This window comes from Mya arenaria, chromosome 10 (genome assembly GCF_026914265.1).
Source record: "Mya arenaria isolate MELC-2E11 chromosome 10, ASM2691426v1".
Taxonomy (NCBI): Eukaryota; Metazoa; Mollusca; class Bivalvia; order Myida; family Myidae; genus Mya; species Mya arenaria.
In genome coordinates this window covers 52,375,138-52,382,615 of record NC_069131.1, presented here as the reverse complement: position 1 = coordinate 52,382,615, position 7,478 = coordinate 52,375,138, and the positions used below count along the sequence as shown (strand labels likewise).

At 33.2% G+C, this 7,478-nt stretch overlaps 1 long non-coding RNA gene across 1 annotated transcript; it reads right to left on the bottom strand.

Annotated features, from left to right (window-relative positions):
- Positions 1–1,751: 1,751 nt before the first annotated feature.
- On the bottom strand, positions 1,752–4,975 carry LOC128206886 (uncharacterized). The gene is made up of 3 exons (XR_008256611.1): positions 4,790–4,975; positions 4,347–4,454; positions 1,752–2,043 (listed from the first exon to the last, which is right to left on the bottom strand). It is a non-coding gene; the product is annotated as an uncharacterized LOC128206886 (long non-coding RNA).
- Between the last annotated feature and the right edge of the window lie 2,503 nt (positions 4,976–7,478).

Genomic DNA, 7,478 nt, shown 5'->3' with positions numbered 1-7,478 from the left:
ATTTTGCAAAATTGAAATCACATGATTTTTTCAAACGAACTTGTATTGCTTGAAAATTAACGTGTCAAATTAAAAATGCTACCCACGGTAAGATGAAAATAAATCCGTTTGATGGTGGTAATCATTCAATGGCGGCTTTATTGATAAATTTTCTCAATAAAACACTATGAAATTCACATCATCAGCATCCGGAAGTAGTTATAACATGTCTGAATCATTTGGCCGCTCTGATCAGAGTAAAGTTTGACGTCAATAAGTAGACTGGTACCCTGATCTACTTTTCCTCCAAAATATAAAGTTATACAGGTACGTGGCATATGGTTTTTAGTTAACATTAATAGTATTTGAACAATAAATACCAACAATCATGTTGTATTTAAAAAATTGCTAGGTGCCATGCGATGATTAGTTAAAAAAACTTTGTATCGAAAAGAAAATATCACGGAAACATGCAAATTATGTCGAAAAAAAGATCAAGGACCGACTTCGGAATACCAACACTGTATACAAAGGATAACACTACTTTTTTTAAACCAACTTTCCTGGTTGTTTTCTACTTAGACCGCACACTTTATTCGCTTTTAATACGTATGAATTCACAAGACATTTCGAATGCGCGACGGGCACCACGGTTAGCTGATAATAATTTCTTTTCGGATAAAAGAGAAAGATGGTACCAGTATATCAATACAGAGCATTGAACGGAAAAACTTCGATGCGTACTTTTCCAAAATGTTCATATTCTTATTGCATATAATCTGACCGTATGCAAGAACATTCATGTGGTAAACCCGATCAACTCACTCGCTACGTATGCATTTATTGTGCATCATTAAAAGAACATACAGTTAGCTTGATTGTTAGGAGAACTATTTTTATTGGATGTTGTGATTGTAATCAGTTCTGGTACTACTTTGATTAATCAAATTCGCTAACGGCAATCCAATCAAAATACAGCGTATGAATACATTACGTCAGTGAACCCTCAGATGCGGTTTGAAAATGCAGACATCGCGGTTATGGCTATGAACTAGGCCACAAGTGCCCTAATCCAAAAATATTAACTTCCTTACCATATTTTTCGGGAATTATTAATTGGAAACAAAGATATTGTTTTTGCCTATTACAATGAATACATGCAATATAATTTCTCGAATAGCACGAAAATGAAACTTCGGTCGAAGCCTTTGAAATCTGTTTTCCGTTTTGACCCGGAATGTTGTATCCGCCTCTCGTGGATTTTTGCAGATTTTGATTTCACCCGGCTTGCGCCTCGTGAAATCCGAATCTGCAAAAACTCACTCGAGTAGGGATCGAACCCACAACCTCTTAAGTGTTTTTAATATTTCATTCAAGATTTTAATGGATTTGATTGCCCCCAGTTATGAGGGGGCATATCGATTTGCCCTTGTCCATCCGTGATTCCGTCCGTAATTAAGTAGTATGCAAACTAGTTTCATTTAAAACTCCAAAACTGTTAAACTTAGAGTCTTTAAACCTTGGTGGAATGTTATTTAGGTGATGAATTTGTGCACATGCACAAAATAATGGCTTTTGCTTTGTGACAAACACGGCATTTCGGGGCATCCGTGTGATATAGACACATTTTTAGTTTTCATAAAAGCTAGATTTTCTGTTGACCTAAAAGGGCCTTTATTGCTTTCGAGTGTAATTGAAAGCGTTGTGTGTAACATAATATTGTTATATATTTAAACGTTGTTCAACATGTACATGTGTACAAAATAAGAATATTAATTTTATTACAAGAGTTTATTACCAAAAGTGATAGACTGAATACAGAAAAAAATATATGATTTTTTTTTTATTAAACATCATGATGGATAATTGAAAGAAGCATTAGAAATATACATATATATACTAGCACAATTCATATAAGTTCTAGAATCGGCAAATGTTTGGAGAATATAATTTTTAAAAAGTAGACTTCCCAAGGGTAACGTCACTTGTTACCTCCACACCTACTTCCACAACTACCTCCTTTACACCTCCCTCCATTACACTGAGCTCCTCCACCTCCATCTCCTGGAAAAATGTGAGCCATTTTGTATCATATTATATTAAACAAGAGATGAGCGCCATGTTGTCAGGAAATTTTGAAAAATTGAATAAAATATGCATTGACAAAATGCCATCTGATTTGACCTGAAGACTTCAAAACCAATAGGGGTCATCTACTGGTCCAACCCAACCCCAACATCAAGATTGAGATCTTCGGTGAAGATATTGTCAAGTTATCACTCGGACAATATTTTCGCTTTCAAGATCATTACGACCTTGACCTTTGGACCTTCTGATCCAAAAATCAAAAGGGGTCCTCTACTGGTCACACCCAATTTCCATGTCTAGTTTAACGACCATATATATATATGCATTGTCTTGATACCACTCGGACATTCTTTTCGCATTCAATGTCATGTGACCTTTGACCTAATGACATCATACTCAAAAGGGGTCATCTACTGGTAACCCACAACCTTCATGCTAAGTTTAAGGGTCATGGTAGCAGGCTTTGTCAAGTCATCACTCGTACAAGCTTTTCCAGTTCAAGGTCCCTGTGACCTTAACCTTTCAACTGATGACCTCAAAATGAATAAAGGTCATCTAATGGACACAGCCGACCTTCAATTCAAATTTTCGGGTCATGGGTGCAGGCATTATCAAGTGTTTACTTGGGCAAATCTTTTATAATAATAATAATAATAATAATAATAATAATAATAATAATGCTACTACTAATAATAATAACTTTATTTATAGAAGGTAACACATTAAGTCAAAGGCATCATACTATGAAAAACATAACACACGTCTTATTTACAATGCGGCCATCTGAAAGATCATAGACAGACACACACACACACTAAATAAAATGTGATGCAAATAATAATCAAAACACAAATGAGAGGTACTAGTACTGTGACCTTGAGGTTTGACCTGACTCAAGGTCAGTGTTGAGGACGATAGATCTAGGCATTGTTGTGCTATCAATCGGACAAGCTTTTCGCATTCAGGGTCACTGTCATGAATTGTATTTGTATAACATTACACGCGAACTTACGTAACGTGACGTCGCGGCGTTAGGACTTAACGTCGACGTCACTTCCGTTGTTTTGTATATATGACAGTTGAGTAAAAGGATCGAACCTGACACGAAGTATTGTTTACTTACTCAGTCTTATAAAGACAGTCACAATGACCTTAACCCTTATAGCCGATGACCTCAAGATCAGTAGGGGTAACTACTGGTCACGCCCAACCTCAAACTCATAGTTGAGTTATCACCGACCGACAAGCGCAAAGCAATATACCCCCTCAACTTCGAAAGGTGGCATAATAATAAAATCTAGGACACATTGCGTACATACCACGTGGGTTTGACGTCATATTAACAGGATTTTGATGAGAATTTCGGACATTTTTTAAGAAAACATTTGTGAGTTTCACAAACAATTTATCAAAAAACTAAATATTATTAATGCATGCAGTTAACATTCATTATCCCAATTGCACGAATTACAGTTCACACTCATTCCAAAAATATAAATATTTCATAAAACTTGAACTTAACAGTTATTAATATTGCATCTGTAATGCCTGTGTCAAGACAACACATACATGCACAATATCACAGTGGGTGGGGGAAGGCCAAAAATTAAAACGTTTCAAAATGTCTTGTTAATTTAGTTAGTACAATCCTGTTCAAGATTTAAACATTTCCAACATGTTTTTATATAATAAATAATGAGTTAAACATGTTTTATTAATTCATTTTTTTTTAAATCTGTTTATATTCCGTTTGTATTTTGATGGAAAAAAGTATTCCGACTATATGACTATGTTTTAGTTTCAAAATGTTCCAGACTATCTTACCTACAATTGTCTTGATTTTTTTGTTTCAAAATAGTTCCATATATGTACTTCCTGGTAACAAAAGATTGCAAAATTTATTCTTTAAGTACAACCAATCACCATAAACCTACACTACATAATTGACTGGTTAGTGTTAATACTTTTATCACCCGGGATCATTCCCAATACTCATGTTTTTTGAGCCAAGATCTGATAAGATCATATTTCAGAATATTTGCCAAGGTCTTTAAAACAAAATTATAACCATTATCAGTTGTAATAACCTTTAATACATATAGCATATTAAGTTAAATAAGACATGGATTTATGATATTGAGGAACATCATGAACTTGTATTCATGATCTAAAGTTTGTCCAGATTTACAAAAGGACAGCCTAACATGTATTTCTGATTAAATAGGCAGACCTCAACATTAAAATGTATTTGTGTTGCAATTTCAAAATAAAAAACCTACCTCCACCCCCACCGCCCCCACTCCCGCATCCGTCGCCATCACCGCCACCACAGCCTCGGCCGCCGCCTTCCCCGTAACTCCATCCACCGTACTGCTCGCTTTCTTTTTCTGATGGATAATGAAATAAATGCAAATATATTTGATCTGATAGGTAGCCTTCTTTGCAGCTTCTATCGAAAACAGTTGAATATGACAACATATGTTCCCGCCTGCAATCTTATAAATCGATTAGACAGAAATAGAGGCAGTGGTAATTTTAACTTCTCATACTTCTTTCAAATAAATTGTGTCTATCTTAGTATAATCATTTTTATGTACATGCCATTATTTGTGTTTGTATACATGTTTGTACGATGATATGTTTTTAATGGTCAAACAATATAAATCTACTATTTTGTAAAAAAAATCATCATTCTTAACTAAAATAAAATGTAGATGAATACCTGTGCTGCTCCAATTTCCCATTTCTCCTCGCTCAAAATTATGTAAAATACTCCTTTGTTCCCTCTATATATACTTCAGTTTGAAAAAATTTCCCACTCTACTAGTTCCTAATTTGATTGACTCATTGATTTGAATAGATCAATAGCATTCTTTAAATTACAATGACATCAGGGTTTTCCGATGCGTCATTCTTCCAAAAACCGTTAATCGATTGGCTCTCGCCAATCAAAGCGCTTAAAGCGTTTAAAGGGACTCGACCTGGTAATGTTTTGTGAGTAAAGTCATGTAACTGTAAAACAAATTAACATAAACATCTAAAGATAGAATATGCATGCTCACGAAATCTTTCGCCAATACTTTAAAAGTGTGATGCTGATACTCAGTTAATATGTGGAATACCCAAATAATTACTAAAGTATGGAATTAAATCAAATTGCATATGGAACCTTACCTGGAACTTTGGTTATATACACAATGCACAGTCACGGATAACGCATTTAGTTGTTTTTTTTTAAACTACTCTACGATTCAAACATGAATGAGTCGTACTACCAGGGTATGCCCGCTAAACCAAATGCATCCAACAAAATGCATTGGACATGTAAATTAAGTCTATGTTTAAGATTTCTTACTACAATGACAAGATCAACTGGCAAAATTTCTCTGCATCGAAACACCTACTATTTATTCCGTGTATGTATTGATACATCTTCTGGTTTCTGTTTTTTTATTGCCCAAATGTTCATTCATACAAACATTTATCAATGACATATATATATATGTATACCATTTAATACAAACCGTTATACTAAATAATATCAATGTGAACAAATAAATATTGATCTAACTCTTTGTTTGAAAACTCCTATTAGCGTTTGGGACTTGTTTTCTAAAAAAAAAGGTAGACAAAAAAAATAAAAAAAATGGGAGAGGTGATGTGTATTTGATGTTTCGGAATAGTGTTCCTAACATAAATGTTAAATTTAAAAATGAAAAAAAACAACACCTACTAACTTTTAAAAACTTACTTGCTTTAAAAAAAAATGGATCTTATAAAGTACAGTTCTTTGGTGGATATTTCATTCAAATGCGCTTTACAATACTACTATATACTGGAGCTGTTTTACTAAGATACTAAGTGTTCTAATTGTTGCCATCGTCTATTATAGGTGTTGATTTTATTTTTCCTTGTTGCTATTGTTTTCTCTATTTTTAGTCGATTATTGAGATATTGGACAAACATGGCACATGTTGGTATCTTTCCTTCACATTTTGATTTAAAAATGAAATATTTTCCTATAAGTATCATAAAATTTATTTGATAACCAATTTTTTCTTTGTTTGGCATGAAATCACAAAAGCTTATGGTTTTATATGATAGTTCTCTAAACTCACTTCATTGAAAGAATTTGTTATGAATGTTCTAAATTCACCCCAAAACGTCTGCGAAATATGACATTCCCAAAACATATGGATGTTTGAGTCGATGTTCATTACACAAAAATCGCATAACCTTGATGCAACAATATTGTACGTATAAAGCTTATCATTGTTTGGAAGAATATTCATTATGTATTTATATTGGAATTCCCGAAGTTTCGTATCTATTGTTAGTTTGAGTGCCTGTGTGTACACATTTTTCCATTGTATAGAGTTAAGATCAAATTGAGATTCCCAGTTTTCTTCTCGAGTTCTATTTTCAGGTTTAAGTGTTTAAGTTGTATAATAAAATTCTTATAGACTATTTTACTATTTTTTTGTGTTTTCCTCCAATTTATCTACAAAGTAATATGCCTTCATTTTTCAACCGGGTTTTCCAGTCATCAGGAATACTGCTGATTAAAGCATGGTATTTCAAAAAATCATGTGTACCAAGATCGTATAGTCTCGATAAGTCGTTAAAGTCATAAAACGTTGTTTTTCTGTAGTCATACAAATGTTCGACATATTTTAGCCATTCTTTGTAAAAAAAATGTTTTATTATTAGGGAGTTTTATTTTGCTGTTGTTCCATATAATTTCTTTTGCTACGATCGCAGTATCCGTCTTATATGTAAACGATGCCCATGATTGTATGACTTCCGTAAGAAAAACAGATTTTAATTTAAGATTTTGAGTGCTTTTCGTATCCAAACAACTTTTAAAAATTAGATCTTCTCCAAACTGGTCATTTGCATATATAACTTAACCCATATAGATTGTTTGTTTAAAACAATTCTTTTTACTCAGCTTGCTTTAATTGCTTTGACAAAAATAGATATATTGAGCATTTTTAAACCACCATTTTCATATTCTTGAATTATTTGATTTCTTGATATTTTATCGGGTTTTCCATTCCATAAGAATTTGTATCATTTTGTTTTGTATCATTTAAAAACATGTTTCAGATGGTGTTTCCAATACAGTTAGTGGGAACAGAAGTTTTGGGAACGCAAACGTTTTGATTACAGTGATTTTGACAAGTAACGAAATATTCCATTTTTTCCATTTTTCAAGACATGCCTCAAATTCTAAAATCTTATCAGTGAAGTTTACTTTTTCCATCTCAACTGTGCCCTTGGTAAATGTAATGCCTAGCGCAGATGTTTGGGTGATTTGCCAATTATATTTCTTACAAAACGGTATGTCAGCGTATTTAAGTGGGCCTAATCGTAAAACTGCACATTTAGCTTTATTTAATGTTAACCCT